Here is a 20,083-nt window from a genome sequence, read left to right on the forward strand (position 1 = left end):
GTGGACAGGGCCAGGTCAGGACACTGGTTGGGGAGGCCCGGGAGCAGTGTGGGCCCTGGTCTCAGAAGTAATGGGGCGCAGTAGGCCGCGATGTTTGGTTCAGAAAACATACCAGGGCTCAGCTATCTGAGGTTGGTTTTAAAACACTGGAGGGAGGAGAGTTCTCCAATAAAAAGAAAAAAAATTTAATAAAAAAACACTCGAATTAATAAACAAATAGAAGGAAGTAACAGACCCTAAGCTTTCCCCTGTTGCCCTCCTCCCTGAAGGGGAGGAGGGAGGAATGGATGGGGGACGAGGTCTGGCAATAGGGCCTGCTTCTGTGAGGGGAGAGAGTGACTACCAAAGAGTAAGTAAGGCTCATCTATCACCTGCTATCACCATCTCCTCATCCAGTTTCTGTCCCCACGCACATAAAACTATAAGGTCCACCCACCACCCCATCTCTGCTTTCCAAATCACGTATTTCTGGAATGCATTAATTTTTTCCCCCTTGCTGGGGAGGCACGGAGGCCCCCCACCCTGTGCCAGCACACCAGGCACTGAGAACTCCGGGGTCCCTGCCCCAGCGGGCCCCCCAGGGCCCCGCTGGTGGGCTGAAGGGGTGGTGGAGGAGGCTGGGCGGGAGCGCTGAGCCTGGCTGGGTACGCAGACGCAGAAGGAAGCTTCTCGCCTAATTCCAAATCATTTTTCTAAGAACAAAAACTATGTACAAATGAATATTTCCATCTTTATTTCAAATTCTAGGTTTCAACTGCAATATTAATGCTACTCCACAGTGTAATTTACTTGTAATAATATATCATTATTTCCATTTTACAGTTCTCTTCTTAAAGTAGTAAAGCAAATGTTTAAAACAGCACAAATCCGCAGCCCCACAATTCTCCATTCAGGCTCAGAATTTGTGCTCTCCTTTCAGAATTGCACATAATTGAAAACAATGAAAACCCCCGATGTGCTAAATGCTCTAGTCATTAAAGCATTTTTTTACTTTGGAATAAAAGACGATTCTTGTGGTTATAGTTATTATTTATTTATTTATTTTTAGAAGCCCCAAACAAGCTGCTTCCTGTTCCCAGACTGACATCTGCTGGGGATGTCAGGCTGACCGGCTTCCCGGGCAGGCCCGCAGCCGGCTGCCACTCCTCCCAGCCTCGGGGGGCAGGGGACCACACCAGGCGGCCAGGGCCCACCGGCAGCCCAGGGCCAGAATGGCCTCTGCAGGCCAGTATCCAGGGTCGGCAACCTGCCCCAGGTACCCAGTTTCTCTTCTGCTTCCAGCAGCTGGGTTAAGCGCCAGAATAGCACTGGCTTGGTCTCCAGTGTTGAATCAGGCAAGAGGCTGGTAGACAGGAGAGAGTTTGGGGGGCAAAATCAGGCACATGGGCAGGATGATTGTCATCTGCGTGCAAACAGGCCTGCAGACTCTGGAGAAGCCCACGCTGTTTCTTTGCTTTCTCTGGGACGTCTCCATGTGCATCTTTCTTTTTCTTTTTTCTTTTTTGGTACTGGTTCCTTTGCCTTTGATACAACAGCTCCCCTTTAGGCAGCCCTGGGAATCGGGAATCAGGCCCTGTAGGGGAGGGTCTCCGTCCTTTGTGAATTAGATTTCAACGCCGTTGGCCTCACGGTTAACAACCAGGAACGAAGCTTCCTTTTCCACCCAGAATGAGGGGCTCCCTGCCTGTTTCCCAATTTGTAGGAAGCCTGGTCTCCTCCCTCTCCTCCAGAGTTTAAATCACCGAGCCGGTGGGGGTGGGGACCTGAGGGGCTGGGGCAACGGAGGGCTCTTTTCTCTCTCCTGGAGAGATCTTCCAGCTCCAGGGCCCCTTTATGAGCTGTGTCTCTGGCTCTGAGCTCTGGCTTCCGGCCCCATGAAGGACATTTTCCGTAAGGTGACTTAGGCTCCCTCAAAGTCAGCATCCTGCCCCAGCCAGACCTCTAACACACCTCCTACAAACCCCGGCCCTGCCCCAGCACCTCCAGTGGGGACTTTGAGCCCTCCCACCCTCCCATATCCGTCCTACCTCTGTCCCTTCATGACCACCAACATTTCCTTCCCCCTGCCCGACTTCTTCTACTCCTGCCAAACTGCTCACCTCTACACCAGGATGAAGGCACCCCCAAACCCACTTACACACCTCTAATCAAACCTCATCGTCTACAGAAAAAGCCCAAGGCCCTTGGCCTCACCCAGCCCAGACCCAGCCAAGATTTCCCAAGGCCCAGAGCTGCCCTGGGATGACTTCAGGCAGGATGACGGGGAGGCATTAGAAGATGGGGTGCCTACATGAGAACAGTGAGTTTGCTTTTTACTCTCATTTTTCAGTGTCAAGGAAAAAGTCCGGTTTGGTGTTAGTCACCTTGTTTGTTCGCTCATTTTATAAACTTCTAACTTAGAATCGTTTTAGATTTCCAGAGAAGTTGCAAGAATATCACACGGAGCTCCTGGACTCCCTGCTCCCAGTTCTCCCACTGTTAACGTTGCCAGGGGAGGCTGTCAACACCTCCCTGTGACTCTCCCTTTCAACAAGAGCCCTTCTGCAGCCACAGCAGGGGGGGTGAGCTGGACGCTAATCACATTGCTTCGTTTGCAATGAATATATTTTCTGTTACCTTTTATGTCCAGCAAGTGATACTACTCACCCACATTCTGAATTCCAAAAAGCTCTGAAAAAAAATGAAAGGTTTTTTTTGTAAGTTTGGAGCCAAAGCTGATTTGAGGCAATCTATAAATAGTCTTTATGCTGCTTGGTGTAAATATTCATACATTTCTCTGCAGAAATATTCATTCATTCTTTGGCCCTCTGGGGATGTTAAGTGATGTTGCATATATGCACTATATCACCTTTTGAAATCAGGGGAAAAAAAAATGTGAATTCTGGAACACATCTGGCACCGGGGGCTTATCGTGGGCTTACCATTTACGGTTACGATATAAAGTTTCTTTTGAAAACAAATTTATGTAAAAAGAGCAAGTCATTTCAAGAGAAACAGTAAGTAAATTGTAAGTACAGGTGACCTGTACTTTTAAGTTCCTCTTTCACTTTTTCCTACCTCCTCATAGAAGCATGCGGGCACTAAACAGAAAACAAAGAATCTGCAAGGCCTTCAAGATCTGGTCCAAACACCCCAGGTGGTCTTCATCTGTGCTCTGGCCCCACTCTCCCCACCCCCCCCCCCCCCAGCCTTATCTCAGTGCCCTCAACATGCCAGACTTACTCAGGCCTCCAGGCCTCACACAGTCTGTTCCATCCCCTTTCCCCACCTCTTTCCCTGGCAAACTCCCTGCCCTTCTACCAAACTCAGCCCAGATGCCACCTTGTGCAGGAAGCCTTTCCTGGTTGCACCCGGTCTTGATTCGGTGCCATCGTGTGTGGTCCCAGGGGACATAGTACCCCAGGGAAGGAAGCAGTCTTGTTTGACTCCAGTCTGACTCGGCCCCTTTCGGCTGGGTGGTTTGGTCACTTAATTACACTCACCAACATTAATCAGTGGGATCAGTCATGATAGCTGCTATTTGCTACCTACAAATTCATTTCATCCTCACAAGCCTGAGAGAGAGAAACTGTTCTGATCTCCATTTAACACACGAAGAACTGAGACCCAGAGAAGTTAAGTTCCTTTCCCAAGGTCACGGTAGGCAGGGGCGGCAGGGATTTCTTCCTCCATCCCTCTTGATCCCCACCATAGAGCAGCTAGAAATGTACTTACATCGCAGGGCTGCCGGGAGGGAAAAATGGGATAAGCTTGGCCAGGTGCTGTGCCTCATTTCACAGGCTACTTCTGGACACTGGGTACCGCAGACACAGGGCACTTACGTCCTTCTGAGGATAGCCCAACCCAAGGGCCTACAAGCTGTTGCTCTTTGCTGTTCCTCTTGGCTTTCTCATCTCCTCACTGGAATCTTCCTGCCCAAGCCCACGCTGGGTGGGGCCTCCCCACAGCTTTATGCTGTAATCAGTATTTACAACTCTGGCCTCTCCCTCTGAGCTCAGCAGAAAAAAATGTGTCTTTTATTTAGCACCCTGCACAGGATCTGAACCAAAAGAGTTTTGTAAAGAAATGCAAAGAAAAAAATGATGAAGTAAACGTATGGATGGATAAATGGATGAGCAGATGGACGGATACATGGATGAAATTAACAACGAATGGATGCATTTTGTCCTTAGAATTTCAAACGCATTTGACATACCATGACTAAAGCAGAATGAAAAATAACATTATCCAGATAACACTCTTAAGCAGATGTACAGAGGCTGAAGAAAAAAGGAAAGAAAACAACCTGTCACATTGCATTGCGCTGTATGTCTGCATTTCTAGTAAAATAATGTGGTAGTAACGTTCGACCCTTATGATTCTCACTTGAGATAGGAAGCCGGGAAGGGGACAACTGGTATTTATGATAAAGTTAAGACACTTCGGCTGTCATTGAATAAATGTGGTGGCATAACAACACTGAGAAGTGAATCTGAGAGGGGCGCCTGCGTGGCTCGGTCGGTTGAGTGTCCGACTCTTGGTTTCAGCTCAGGTCATGATCTTGTGGTTCATGGGTTTGAGCCCCACTTAGGCTCTCTCTGTACTGACAGCATGGAGCCTGCTTGGGATTCTCCCTCTCTCCCTGGCTCTCTGCCCCACCCCCCACTCGTGCTGTCTCTCTCTCAAAATAAATAAATAAACTTAAAAAAAAAAAAAAAAGCAGATCTGAGGCAAGATCTTGAAAGGGGCCAGGCCACGCAGGCCCAGCTGTGATGACAGCCACCCTTGAGCACACGGAACAACTATGTAGATGACCAAACGTGACCCAAGACAGATGGCCTGCATTTCAAAGGTGACAAAGGGATGCAATGTCATTGATATTCAATTTCTTAGACTACTGCCCCTTATCTGTTTTCTTCTAACTCTGGCAGTGGAAGGATAATATATGCATTAATGAGTGCAGTTTTTAAAGGTACAAGTGTCTAATTATGGGATAAGAGGAATTACTTAGCTGCAGAGTGCAGAAAAGTCGTGAGTCCCGGAATGGCACCCTCACACACAGCAGTTTAATTTATATGCTATTTATCTCCTCACTTACACCTGCCAGAAACAATTAGCACTTGGTAATTTGTTGATCTTATCAAGGCCCTGGGATTTGTTATCATAGTTGCCACCAATATAAACACTGTGTGAAATAAACAATTTAGAAATAGCCTGCTATTAAATCATGCCCATTTAACCGGGTTTGAATTTCTTTTAGTCTGGTGGAGTTTTCACATTTTGTCATTTCTCGATCAATATATTAATTTTCCAAAGGATTTTAAGATGCTTTCAGAACCCTATACTATCACAGTGGGAGTCAGGATCCTTTTCAAGCGTGCCAGAAATCAGTGCCTGTGGAAACACAAGGGCAACCGTGAAGATACACTCTTCCAAGGTTTTCAAGAAGCCGTCAAGAACAGCAACCTCCCCCCCACCCGCCCCCCACCCCCACCCCCACCCCGCTCGCCCTCAGCAGCCCCTGGGACTCCGGTAACTTGGGACGGAACCGGGATTCCGTCCGTTCCGCCCTCCCCTTCTGCGCCCACTCCAGAAGGGCTGCCGCTGTGCGGAGGAAAGCGCTCCCCCGCTGTCAGTCGCGCACTGGGGGCCCTGAGCCTTGCTGCGGCCCCCGGCGTGTTCTCTGTAGGCCACGTGGGATGGCACCTGCAGAGTTTCCCTGAACTGTGCCCCACAAAACTCTTCCGAAGTGACAACAGGTGTGACGGAGGGAAAGGTAGTTTGAGATACGAGCTCCTCTACTCCGTCTCTTCCAATTACATACTCTCCTTCCCCATCTAAGCTGAAAGGGGGTCCGGTGCTCGCTGCCCTAGGGGAGGCTTCTATTAGAATAGAAAACAAAACAACCGGGCTTTCTGGCTTTTGTTATTCAAAACCTAAATCCTTAGGAGAATTCAGCTGATTCTCCAGCAAAGTCTGGATGAATGGAGTGGGGTTTACCCCAGCCTGGAAAGTTCTTGAGCCGGAGGGAGGAGAGCAGGAGAGAGAGGAGGGGGAAGGAAAAGAGGACGGTGAGGAGGGGTGAGGAGTAGGAGGGGAAAGAAGGAGGCATCACGGGAAGGGGGAATCTGGAAGAGAAGGGGAGGGAAAAGTGGGGGCTCGTGTCCGTGTGTGTTCAGTAGAGTTCAGGGAGGTGGCTGGGCAGAGCCCAGGGAGGTAGCAAAGGTCAGCAAAGTCACCTAGACCAGAGTTTGCACTCAGAAGCTTTCCAGAACCGGGCACAATGGGTGGAACAGGACTGAGAGGCAACAGGAAGTTCTGTGGACAGAGGAGCTGTGAGAGAGTGTGTCCCTCCCAAGGACAAGGTTTCCCATACCCTGAGTATCACAGGAGGGCCAGCCCAGACCTTGGACCCGGGCTGGGATTTGGGGCATCTGAGTGGTGCCTGGATGGATCAGTGAGTCAGCACCCTCCTGGCTCCTGGAGCTGGGGCACAACCCCGGGGGTGGGAGGCTGGTGAGGCAATTTCCGGAAATTACATAGCTTCTGATACACTTGAGTCTGTGGACTAAGATTCATATCCACATCATATCTTTGGGGGATGCTTATTCACAAAATTAAACACATTTCCTTATTGTTGGACTTCTTAGAGATCTTAAAATGCTAAAAATAATACATTCTGGATCTCAGAGAATGGGATGCAATGGGTCACTTGTGTGCTGGTAAATGATCAATGACCAGCTGAAGGATCAAAGCAGGGATTAAAAGCCCTGACTCATAGCATTTGCCAATATCCGTGGTGTAAATACTCTGAGGGGCCATCCCAGTCGTAGAGCTGCCTCGGATATTTTGCTGAGGTCCTTGATGCTCCCTGACCCCAGTCGGCCTCCACTCTCCACAGATCTTGGTCCAGAGGGCTGTCCACAGTCAACCTCCTACAGGCACATCTCTGCCTTGGAGATGTTTCCCAGGTTGGCTGATCTAAGACTTGTCCTTTTACACATGTGTCATCAGTTTTAATTAAAGGAACCAGTTTCCTGTTCATTATGGTATTCCTACAGCATTGAGTTCTTCTAAGTGATTATATCTCTGCCAAGATCTGTGATGTAGCAGGCATAACATAAAGAATGAATAAAAGGCTGGATCCCAATGGTAGCCAGCCTCCAGGATGGCCACAAATGATTCCTGCGCCCTCGTATTCATGCCCTTGGGGAGGGTTGATCTATGTAATGAAGGGGAGCAAATTTTGCCATCCTAAAATATGTGTCTTTGGCAAAAGGATTATTTTGAGCTAAAGGCAACCAAAACTCAGCAGATTCAGGACAACCTCTACCTCCCCCCCGCTTCAACTGCCTAAATTTATACTGGAAAGGGGGCCTGTTTCAGGGAGACAGCTATTACGAGAGACACCTTCTTACCCAAGAAACTTATCTACATAAAAGGACAGCTTTGTTTTCCAAACTTCTCCTGTGCCTTCCTGTGAATGGCCATCCTCCGCTTGGTATCTCCAGACTCCGACCCCTTCCCTTAGCTCTGGATGTTCTATAAGCTCCAAACACCTGGCTGACCTTTGGGTCTCATATTTTTACGGGACTCCCGTTTGTTTGAAATTTGTTTTTCTTCTGTTAATCCATCTTATATCAATTATCAGACCAGCCCAAGAACCTAGAAGGGAAGAAGGGAAACATTTTCCACCCCTACAGCAACAAATAGGAAATCTGGGAAATGAGTGTGGGACTTCTTCAGAGGCTAGATCACAAAAGACACTGTGGTTTTTGCCTTGCCCCTTGGGTTGCTGGCTCTGGGGGAGAGGGAGCAGCATGAAGACTTTCTAGCAGCTCTGCGAACGAGTCCACGTGATTAGACACTATCTGGCCACAGTTTGCCAGCCGTGGGAGTGCTCTATCCTGGAAGCAGATCCTCTGGGTCCAGTAAGCCTTTATCTGGATGCCTGCAGCCCAGCTGAGCAGCTCCTGGGTCTCTGACCCACAGAAGCTGTGCGAGATAATGAGTGCTTATTGTTGCTTTATGCTGCGGAGCTTGGATGTATTGTGTGATGCAGATATTTATAACTAGTAGAACACCTAATCAAGAGGAGCTCTACAACTTTTACCAGGGGAGGAAAGATGCATGTGGACATACACAGATTCGTGGAGTCAGCCAGTATATGTATAATCAGATACTGACTATTACCTGGTATGAGAAATGGGAGAGGGGAGGGAAGAGGTTATGCAGTTGAAAAACAAGGCGCCCATCTGGGAAGCTTTCAAGAGGTCGGTTTTGGAAGAAAAGGAGATTTGAAGAAAGGCAGGGCCACATTTTGGTGGCCAGGTCGGTGGGGGAGGCATCTCTCCTTTTTGGAGAAATCAGTTTCTGAAAAGTTTACACAAGCATTCTTTGCAAAATGTGACTGTCACTTGAAAATCAAGACTATCTCTTTTTTTCTTATTTTTTTTTTTAACATTTATTCAGTTTTGAGAGAGAGCGCGCATGCAAGTGGGGGAGGGGCAGAGAGAGAAGGAGACACAGAATCCAAAGCAGGCTCCAGGCTCTGAGCTGTCAGCACAGAGCCCGACGTAGCGCTCGAACTCACGAACTGTGAGATCATGACCTGAGCCGAAGTCAGATGCTTAACTGACTGAGCTACCCAGGTGCCCCTGGAAATCAAGACTTTAGGACAATATGAATCAACCTGTTTTTAGTAAAGTAACTCATAAAATTGTGAATTTTGCACCTTATAAAAAGTACAAAAAAAAACCTTACCAGGACACACACAAGTTGTTACCAGTTTGTTGTCTCCTACCACTTACATCGTGTGAGACATAACAGAACATTTATTTATTAGTTGGTTTAAATTGCAGAATAAAAAGATCCAGTTCTTGGTGGGTTGGTTTCCATCCTGGAAAAATGGGTATAAGCTGAAATAAAGGGAATGATTTCTATTTAGTCGAAAGGAACAAACAAACAAACAAAAGCCCTTCAATCAACCAGAGAAAATTAGTACCTCTTTCCAGTCTATTGTTTTTCATTTTGCTTTGCTTTTTGTTCTTGTTTTCTTTCTTAAAAGGACGTTGAGAGCCATCGTGGAAGTCATGATGATATGGAAACACTGGCTGGAAAAGCATACTGGTATCTTTTTCTTTTGCCTAATTCTCCTTCAAGATACTAGCTTCAAATGACATAGGGAGTTTGCTTAAATCAAATAGAAAATCAAAGCACGCGAGTTAAGGAGCTGGAAGAAAAAGTACTATAAAGTAAATGAACAAATATGTAAAAAAGGTACTCAGCCTCACAATAATTAAAGAAAGGCAAGCTACAAGGAGATGCAATTTCTAAAACCCTATCAGGTTGGCAAAGATGAAAGTTTGATAATATTCAGTAAATGAGAGGAAAGGGGAGTAAGTCAAATCACAGGATAGGGATGGGAATGCAAATTGGCACAATTTCAGAGGGCAATTTGACAACATCTAGCAAGATGTTAAATGCGCATACCCTTTGACACAGTAATTCTATCCCTGGGTATAAGTACAATTGGAGGATATCCATTGCAGCCTTGTTGGCAATCATTAAAAAAATGGAAATAGCAATGTGCACAATCGAGAGTGGCTAAATCACAAGTGATAACAAAGGCAGGGAGTGCTTGCTTGTTTGGGGATCAGCACTGTTCTAAGAGTGCTACTATGTGCAGTCACGTGATCTCGTAAGAACCCTGAGACTCCATTCTCTTCCTATCATGGTACAACCATGCCATACGAACACCATCCTGCCATCCAGATCGCAGGGGGAGGTCCACCTGTGCTGACACAAAGGCCACTTATGCAATAGAAGGGATAACAGGCAATTTTAGAACAGGTTGTTGAGCACAATCTCATTTACGATAAAGAAATAATAAAGTGTGTATATACGCTTACATTTATGCAGGAAATATCTAGAAAGATAATCCAGAAAGAGTTAACTGTGGGATCCTCAGGAGAAGTGTCCATTTTTTTATTTAATATCTTCTTTATTTTTCAACTTTGTGTATGTATGTATGTATTTATTTACTTATTTACTTACTTACTTGCCTAGTACACGTGTAGAGATTTCGCCTGGAGTTAGACAAACTGCGTAGGTTGAGGTCACAGTTTTCAAGACTGCCTTCACTTCTGACACCAACTGCTATGGAGCACTCAGTTTCGATAATCCACTGTAAGGGCTCACAGAACCCATTGCGGCTATTCTATTCATGGTTTTGGTTTCTTATACGGGAAAGGAGGCAGATGAAAGCCAGCCAAAGGAAGAGACACATAGGACAGAATCTGGGAGGGTTCCAGACATGAGACTTTCATTGTCCTCTCCTGTGGCTTAAAGATGCATTACCCTCCTGGCACTGATGTGTGACAATGCACACGGAGAACTGCCAACCGTGGAAGCTCACACGAGCATCAGTATCCAGAGATCTTAACGGGGTTTCGTTAATTGCCCCCATGGTTGAAGTTTACAGATTGATACTGCAGGATCCAAAGCCACACACTAAATTATAACTGATCTTTCTGGAGGGGCCGGTCCTTACTCTAAGATCCAGGGTGGCCATCCTATCCCTAAACAAAGACAGTCGTATCGGGGATGACACAGATTAATTCAAGAAGCTGAGGGTGAAGGCCAGACCTGTTTTTGGGCAAGGCCAAATTCTTTATTACACATTTTTGTAATAAAAACCTGGAATAGCTATACAGGTGGTGCTCCAAATGCTTATTGGTACACGGTATAATTTCCAAGCTGTGTTTTTATGTAAGAGGACTGGTTTGCGCTGAGACTCCCTGGTCACGTGGATTCTTGTTCTGCGTTTTCTTAGATTCTGTATTTGTCTACTTGGCATCCATTGGTTACAGGGTCACACTAATGGCCAGAGCTGTTTACATCTACCTCTGTGAGCCAGCTTTTGTGGGCACCTGATAACATTACAAATCCTCCAATCGGTCATGAGTCTGTACTCCCAACCACCTCTTTTATTGCACTCACATACCAAGCCAATATTCCTCTGCCCTAATAACCCAGGGCCAGGTAGCATATAACAAGAGACCACCTCTATAGCCCAGAGCCTGCTGACTCAAACTAGCCAATATTAACCTGTTTTCTCTGCCTTGCCTTGCCTTCCTGTGGGAAACAATAAAGGTTCTGGCCCATGCTTTCCCCTCACTGCTTCTGCCTCCTGACCAAAACTGGTGCTACCCCACGTGGCCTTTGTGGCACAATGTGCTCCCTTCTCTCGGGAAATGTAAGTAATAACAATCTTCCTTCAATGGCATTAGCCTCGTTGTGTCATCTCCAAAATTAAAAGCCTGTGGGTACAACCGAGGCAACTCTGAGACCTTCCTCCAAAAGGCCTAGGTTTTAAGAGGGTAATAATCCTTACTGGTTGGCACAGGCCTGGGCTCATATATGCTTGTTGAATTTTTTTTAATTTATTTTATTTTATCTTTTATTTTATTTTATTTTAGAGAAAATGGGGCGGGGGGGCTGGGGGGAGAAGGGCGGCAGGAGAAAGAAAGAGAATCTCAAGCAGGCTCCACACCCAGCACAGAACCTGACATGGGGATTGATCCCACGACCGAGAGAGCACAACCTGAGCCAAAACCAAGAGTCAGATGCTCATATGAGTGAGTCACCCAGGCGCCCCACATGCCTGTTGAATTTAACGAATAAGTTTATACTACTAGTTTTTCCTACAGTGATACAGCCGATAAACTATTCATCTTGCTTGATGTGATCAGGGCCATACCTGGAATTTGAGAAGTTCCATAAACCACTTGCAGAAATACGTGTCAGCTTTCAAATTCTGCACTGAGTGAATTTACTGGAATACTGATGTCCTACTTGGTCAGTGTTGTTTTGTTACTCTTTCGACTCCGCTAACCCCAATTTATTTAGTTAGCGAATACACTTACATCTATCTATTGCTAAGAACTAAAACATCCGTGGTCAACTTAAAAACTGAAACTCAGAATGAAGAGAAAACTGTACTTATTCCATTTAGGCTGGTTGCATGACTTAATTTAGGCTCTGAGCAAATTTAGCTTATGAGTGTTTTTGCTTGTTATAAAATGTCAGGGATTTCTTGGAGCTGGCTTTAACCAAAACACCTGTGTATGAACTCTCAGACAAAGATATGAAAAACAGAAATTCTGGTAAACTGAAGGTGTACATTTGATAGTTAATTCTATACATGACAGTGTTTGACCCAGTGGTCCCTGAAATGAGGTTTGGTCATATTCATGCATTTTTAGGGACATAAGGTGTAAAGATGGGAGTGGGTTAGAAAGGAGAAAAACCTCAATAATATTAAATGAAGAACAAATTTAAGCCTTGAGCAATAAAAATGGATAAAGCACTGAAGTTCTGGACAAATAAGATTATGAAATGCCAAGCCATAAAGAATGAAGAATATCTGGAGTTTTAATAATGTAGGTGAGCTTTTATAGCAATTGTAAAAAAGTAATGTGATTGCCTCAGGCAACAGTAGAGCCTGTTTATAGTCAGTTTCTAATAATTCCCAAAGGCGGACCCCAATTAAGAACTCAAATTCTGAACCAGAAAGGTTGAAAAACATTTTGAAGACAACTCTAAAATGGCTCTTTGGGAATACTGACATTTTTCAAGAGATTAGTTAATGAAAAATCATTTTAGTTATACTATTACACTTAGCCAAATTATGCTGGAAAACCAGAAAAATTAAAAACACTTTGGTTTTATAATACCCTTGGAGCTTTAGCTAAAGTTAACAAGCTATAAAGGAACCATGGTTTACCAGCCAAGTGTAAGGTGGGGAATTGCTTTTGTTGAGTCAGGGTAAAGAGTGTTAGTTATAAATGCTCTTGAGCATGGCAAAATTTGTGAAGTCATGTGTATCTGGAGGCTTTTAGCTGCAAGTAACAGAATACTCAAACCAAAGTGTCTTAAACAATGAGAGCATTTCATTCGTGCACAAAACACGAAGTCTGGAGGCAGGCTGATCCAGGTTTGGATCAGCACCAGTTAGTGATGTTTCTTGGTCCACTTTTATTTTTTTTTTAGGTTTATTTATTTTGAGAGAGAGAGAGAGAGAGAGAGAAAGTATGAAGGGGGGGGGGTTACAGAGAGACAGGAAGAGAGAGAAAGAATCTTAAGCAGGCTTTGCATTCTCAGCCCAGAGCCCAATGCAGGGCTCCAACCCACGAACAGTGAGATCATGTCCCGAGCCGAAGTAGGATGTTAACCGACTGAGCCGCCGAGGCGCCCATGCCCATCTTTTTGACCTTCCTTTTCCACTACTCCGAATACAGTTCTTTACTAAATCTATTATTTTCAAATCTAAAAGGAATGCTATCCAGAGAGCCCTGAAATTCATCTCAAGTCCTCATAACAGGCGGGAAAAGAGCGGGGTATCTCTTCCATTCTCCCTCTTTTAGGGGAGGAAAAACCCACTCTTCTTCCAGCTGTGTCAAGCCCTGTCCTCAGACTTCTTTACATTTCGGAGGCCAGAGCTGGGTCACCTGCACAGTAGAAGAGAGATTACAGGATGAATTTGGGCTAATAATGATTCATCTCCTAGAGATGGGCACACTTACTATGGAGCAAAATTGAGATTTTGTTAGCAAGCAAAAAGCAATCAGCAGTGTTTGTGGTATTTGGAGGCTTTAGCAGGTGAAAGGTGGGGCATCAGTCCCCTATAGCTGAGCTGGTCATTCCTATTCAAAGGATGCATAAAAAAACCACGAAATTTAGGGGCACCTGGCTGGCTTAGTCCATTGAGCATCCAAGTTCGGCTCAGGTCATGACCTCGGTTCACGAGTTCAGGCCTGACATCGGGCTCATTGCTATCAGCACAGAGCATGCTTCAGATCCTCTGTCCCCCTCTCTCTCTGCCCCTCGCCTGCTTGTGATCTCTCAAAAATAAAAAACATTAAGAAAAAAAAATTTTTTTAAGGAAATATATCTTTCATTTATTATATGGTTTAAGTTGGGTAAGGACCTCAGTAAAACCAGGCATCATATGTGGCATCATTTCAGTTAAGCTATGGGATAAGCTCCTTACTTAGAAAACTTGACCAAACCTAATATGGCCCTTCATTAAATCTATTTTCAAGTAAAAAAGAAATGATATGGGGTGCCTGGGTGGCTCAGTTAATTAAGCATCTGACTCCTGATTTTGGTTCAGGTCATGATCTCCCGGTTTGTAGAATGGAGCCCCACATCGGGCTCTGAGCCCTGCATCAGGCTCCACGCTAACAGTGCAGAGCCTGCTGGGGATTCTCTCTCTCCCCCTCTCTCTGCCCCTCCCCCACTCATGTGCGCATGCTCTCTCTCTCTCTCTCTCTCAAACTAAATAAACTTAAAAAAAAAAAAAGAAATGATACCCAAAGTCGCTGGAATTTCACCCCAAATGACACAAATAAAATAAGCCAAATGGCTGAAATCACTTACACACCAAATTTGACCAAACAAGCTTGCTCTCACGCTGGGATCAGAAGAGTGGCAAGCTGGAGGCTTTGTTCAAAGCAAAGAGAGCACTGAATTCTACAGACCATTGTCCTCTAAGCCAGCAGAGAGATATTAGTAAACAGGGTTAGTTAATCCATTCAGGCAAGAGCCTCAAAAGTTCAAGATGTGCTTTCTCATCTGCACTTTCATGGCATTTCAAAGGATTGAAATGAAAGGCTATGGGCTATACCTGTCCTCCCCCCGTTTATATCACTGATAGCAGCAGCCACACCTGCTATTCTCCACTGAGACTGAAACTTTTCTCAAGAAGGGTGGTTGCCCTAAACAGAAGGTTTGGCAGGCCTCACGAGGGCAAGAACCAAGGAATCTTACCACAAAAATAGACAAAATGCCAAGCCTCATGAGAGATTACCTGAAGCGCTGGAACAAGGCAAGAAGCAGGAGCCAAGGGGCCAGAAGGCGCAGGTTCCCCAGGGACTGACACTCAGCGGGCAGGCCGTGCAGTGTCCACACTGACAACATACTAGGACGCTTCTGAAGTACCTGATGGCTGCTGGCCTGCAGCCCAAGTGCTCCTCGACCTCCCCACAAACCACGTCCCCACAGCCTAAGTAAAGGTTTAATCAGTGGCGCTTCTAGGATTCTGTGCTAGCCCGCGAAACCTGGTTTAACCAACTGAGCCACCCAGGCACCCCATCCTCGAATCCTGGTTTAAAAAAAAAGGAAAAAAAACCCACAAAAGCAAAGGGCAAGTTGAAGAGAGCTGTGTGAAAGCTTCCACTTTCCCTTCAAACTGCCCCCTCCACAGCCCCTCTGCTGTGGCTTTTCACTGAGAAATAAGGTACAGAGGCCCCATGTCTTCCCTGTCTTTTCTTCTATCCCAGAAGAAGCATTCCTGCACCTACCAAAGGCCGGGTCCTCCACCCATGCGCCAGATCGAACCCCATCACCCCACCACCTCTCAAGGACCACACTTCTGTCCCTTCCTTTCCCTCTTTGCCTCCAGCCTCAAACCCTCCTCCTTCCCACTGCTAAAAAAAAATCCAACGAACCAACCAACGAACCCACCAACCCACCAACCAATCCCCCAACCCCCAACCATCCCTTTTGCCTGAACATCTCCCTCTACCTTCAATCCCATTTCTCTTGTCCCAATTATGGCAAAAGTTTTCACAAGAGTCATCCAAACTTACTTTCAAGTGAAGCAGAACTCATCAACCAGCACACCTTTACACACATCTTTTTTTTTTTTTTTTAATTTTTTTTTTTTTTTTAACGTTTTTATTTATTTTTGGGACAGAGAGAGACAGAGCATGAACGGGGGAGGGTCAGAGAGAGGGAGACACAGAATCCGAAACAGGCTCCAGGCTCCGAGCTGTCAGCCCAGAGCCCGACGCGGGGCTCGAACTCACGGACCGCGAGATCGTGACCTGAGCCGAAGTCGGTCGCCCAACCGACTGAGCCACCCAGGCGCCCCTACACACATCTTTTTTCAACCGCTCAGCATTTGCTTTCTTTTTGAAACTCTGTCTTCCCCTGGCTCCTCTGACCATACTCTCCTTGGTTTGTTCTGACATCGTTAGCTGCTTCTTTCAGTCTGTTTGGCTGATCTCCACTCCTTTCCTTGACCTTTGTTCCAGGTCAAGTGATCTACTTCAGTTCTCAGGTTTTGAATACCACCCACAGAGTAATGATTCTAAATTTATGTATCTGCTGCCTGAAACTTTCTTCCGAACTTCAGACACATGTAGCTAGTGGCCAACAGGATATCTACCACGTGTGTTTAAAGGGCATCTTGAGCCTACATTTAAAACATTTTTAAATTGGTTTGTTTTCTTATTGAGTCTTAAGAATACTTTGTATATTTTGGTTAAAAAAATTTTTTTAAGTAGGCTCCACACCCAACATGGGACTTGAACTCACAACCCTGAGATTACAGATTGCATGCTGTAGCCAACTGAGCCAGCCAGGCATCCCTATTTTGGTTAAATTCTTTATCAGATAGGTCTTTTGCAAATATTTTCTCCCACTCTGTTGCTTGTCTTCTCATTCTCTTTACAGTGTCTTGCAGACATTTTTAATTTTAATGCAGTACAGCTCATCAATCCTTTCTTTCATGGATTGTGTCTTTGGAATTAAAAAAGTTATCACCATACCCAAGGTCATCTAGATTTCCTCCTATGTTATTTCCTAGGAGGTTTAGTTTTTAGTTTTGTATTTTACATTCAGGTTTGTGATCCATTTCAAGTTACTTTTTTGTGAAAGGTGTAAGGTCTAGGTCTATTTTTTCTTTTTTTTTTGGCATGTGGATGTCCACTTGTTCCAGCACCATTTGTTAAAGAGATTACCTTTGCTCCATTGTATTGTCTTTGTTCCTTTGTCAAAGATCAGTGGACTGTATGTAGGTGGGTCTATTTCTGGGCTTTCTATTCTGTTTCATTGATCGGTCTATTCTTTCACCAGTACCACACAGTCCTCTTTACTATAGCTTTATAGTAAGTCTTGAAGACCGGTTGTGTCGCCTACACTCATAATACATTCTCAATTCCTACCTCCACACACTTTCCATAACTGCTCCTCCCTCGAGTCTTTTCCATTTCAATAAATGGCACCATCCATTTGCTCTGGCTAAAAACCTAGAAGTCACTCTTGATTCCTCCCTTCCCTTCTCTCATTCAGTCCAACATTGTGTCTTCCTCCAGCAAGCAGATCAAGTCAAGTTGCATCTCTCCATTTCTGCCTAGTTCAGATGAAGAGCCAATCTCATTGGTTCTACCATAACTGGTCTCCCTCTTGCCCTCCCCTCCATAGTCAGCGAGCCCCACACCTTTTTATCTTCAAAAAAAGGAGAGGAAATTAGGATTTATTATACGCATTTTATATTTACCCTTAAATGAAAACACAGCCAGCCTCAGCAAAGTGGGATTTTTTATGAGATGTGTTGAAATCAGATGGGGATATGAGTTCACGCTAAATTCCTGAAAAAGAAAGGTAAAGCCCTAGACTTGTAATAGCCACTGCAGTAGCCACTCAACCACATGGCTACTGAGCTCTGGAAATGTGGCTAGTTTGAACTGACATGTGTTTTAAGTATAAAATACACTCCAGATTTTGAAGACTTAGTATAAAATTAAAAAAAAAAAAACACAACCCTAAACAGTCTTAATAATTTTTTGGTTGATTACATGCTAAAGTGATAAAAATTTGAAACACTGGGTTAAATGAAATGTTATTAAGATTGTTTCTTTAAAATGTGGCTGCTAGAAAAATTTAAATTATATCCATGCCTCACATTCTATTTCTGCTAGGCAGTGCTGCCCTGGAAGGTATATAATGCAGGCCTGGTGTGGTTCTCTGGCCTGACGTCCCCTTTCCTGCTCCATCTCTCCCGGGCATGTCAGCCAGCACATTTGCTTCTTTGTCACAGGATGCTCTCATGACTGGGAGGACTGGGTGAGATGGCTGATAGATCAAGATTCCAAGTGATCTTTGAAGACATGCATCAAGGGCGCCTGGCTGGCTCAGTCGGAAAAGCATGCGGCTCTTCATCTTGGGGTTGTGAATCTGAGCCCCACATTGGGTGTAGAGATTACTAACATAAATAATAAACTTAGGAAAATAAAATAAAAACACACATCAGACGGTATGGCTTTGTTGTTGTTGTGGTTGAAAAACTCTAATGGCTATCCATTTAAGTTACAATGAAAGCTCAACACTATGTCATACATACAAGGCCCTGTGTAACTGAGAACCTCTTACTCATTACACATTAGCCACCCCAGCCTATCTGTTCTTCCAAAACACGGGGCTCTTTCTTCCCTTGTAGCCTCTGCATTGGCTGTTCCTACTGCCTGCAATGCTCACACCCTCTTCACTCCTTGAGTTTTGGCTCAAATGAATACACGCAAGTTCTCAGATATGATGTCACTCTAGATGCATCTTTACATTGCCTTCACATCTTTCAGTTATTTAAATGAAAAACTGCATAACTATTTTAATCCCATTTATGTAAAAACAAATATGCATCCACATATATGTACATACAATAACTATTTGGAAGGATACACACCAGGTAACTGAGATTACTTCTGTAATCATACTGTACATACTGCCCCACAACTGACTTTTCCATAAAGCAGTATGAGTAAGAAATTTTTCTATGCCAGCTCATATAGATGCACTTTATTCTTTTTAATGGCTGAAGGTATTCTTTTGCATGAGTGTATTATAACTTGCTTCACCATTTCCCTATATTGATGGATATTTAAATTGTTTCCAATTGTTTTTGCTATTACAGTTGAATCTTATTACGGCTGATATGGATTTCAATTCTTTGGATCATAGAAAACAATTTACCTTCTTATGTATGGGAGTCAGTTTTTATCATATTTTCTGAAATAATTCATCCTGTTCAATTGCGAAATGTGGCCATCTTAAGCATTAACAAATTCTTTGTATGTGGTTTATATATTGATCTTTCCAACCAACATCTTTAAAAGTTCAAAGTAGGGGTGGGGCACCTGATAGCTCAGTCGGTTGAGCATCTGATTCTTGATTTCAGCTCAGGTCATGATCTCACAGTTCATGAGATCAAGCCCCGCCTCAGGCTCTGCTCTGGCAGCACAGAGCCTGCTTGTGATTCTCTGTCTCCCTCTCTCTCTGTGTCCCTACCCTATTCATGCACACTCTCAAAAATAAACATTAAAAAAAAAAACTTTATATAAGCACTTTGTGATGATTCAATATTGCTAGTAACGCTTTGTGCACAAGGGCTGTAATTATATAATTACATTTATAATTGAGGGATACACTTTTCTAAATTGAGGTAACATATACAGTACAGTACATAAATCTTGATCATACGGCTTGATGAAATCTTACATATGTATACATCTGAGTAACTGCTCCCAAGATAAAAATATAGAACATTTCTCACACCTTAGCAGACTGAGTGACAGCACATTTTCATTGAGTAGGATACTTTTTAAGCTGCTTTCTTCCAAATTCCCACATTCCTCATTTCTTTAGGATGATTACTTACGATTCTTATGCTAATAATAATTTGGAGAAGGGACAGTAGGGTGAAGAAATAGGGGAATCACAAGTGTCTGTTGGGTGTTTTCTCATCTGTACTCATCTCTAATCATTTATCTATTTTTAGAAACTGCTCATGGATGTCCTAGGCTGAGTTAAGGAGAAAATCATGGATTGCCAAAATTTGTAGGTTTATATGATCCAGACTGACAGGATTTTCATTCTATTGTCCCAAAATTGTTTCTATTCATTAAGGCCAATATGGGTCATTCGATGAAGATAATCCTATGTATACTATACTATTTGTAAAGTTATGAACATTTTTTAAAGATTTTTTTTTTATTTTTTGGGCACCTGGGTGGCTCATTTGGTTAAACCTCCGACTTCAGCTCAGGTCATGATCTTGTAGTCTGGTCCCTGAGTTCCAGCCTTGCGTTGGGCTCTATGCTGACAGCCCAGAGCCTGAAGCCTGCTTGGGATTCTGTGTCTCCCTCTCTCTGTGTTCCTCCCCAGCTTGTGCTCTGTCTCTCAAAAATGTATAAACACTAAAAAAATAAAATAAAATAAAAAATAAAAAAATTATTTTTAAGCAAACTCCACACCCAGCATG

The sequence above is a fragment of the Prionailurus bengalensis genome, chromosome C1 (genome assembly GCF_016509475.1).
Source record: "Prionailurus bengalensis isolate Pbe53 chromosome C1, Fcat_Pben_1.1_paternal_pri, whole genome shotgun sequence".
Classification (NCBI taxonomy): domain Eukaryota; kingdom Metazoa; phylum Chordata; class Mammalia; order Carnivora; family Felidae; genus Prionailurus; species Prionailurus bengalensis.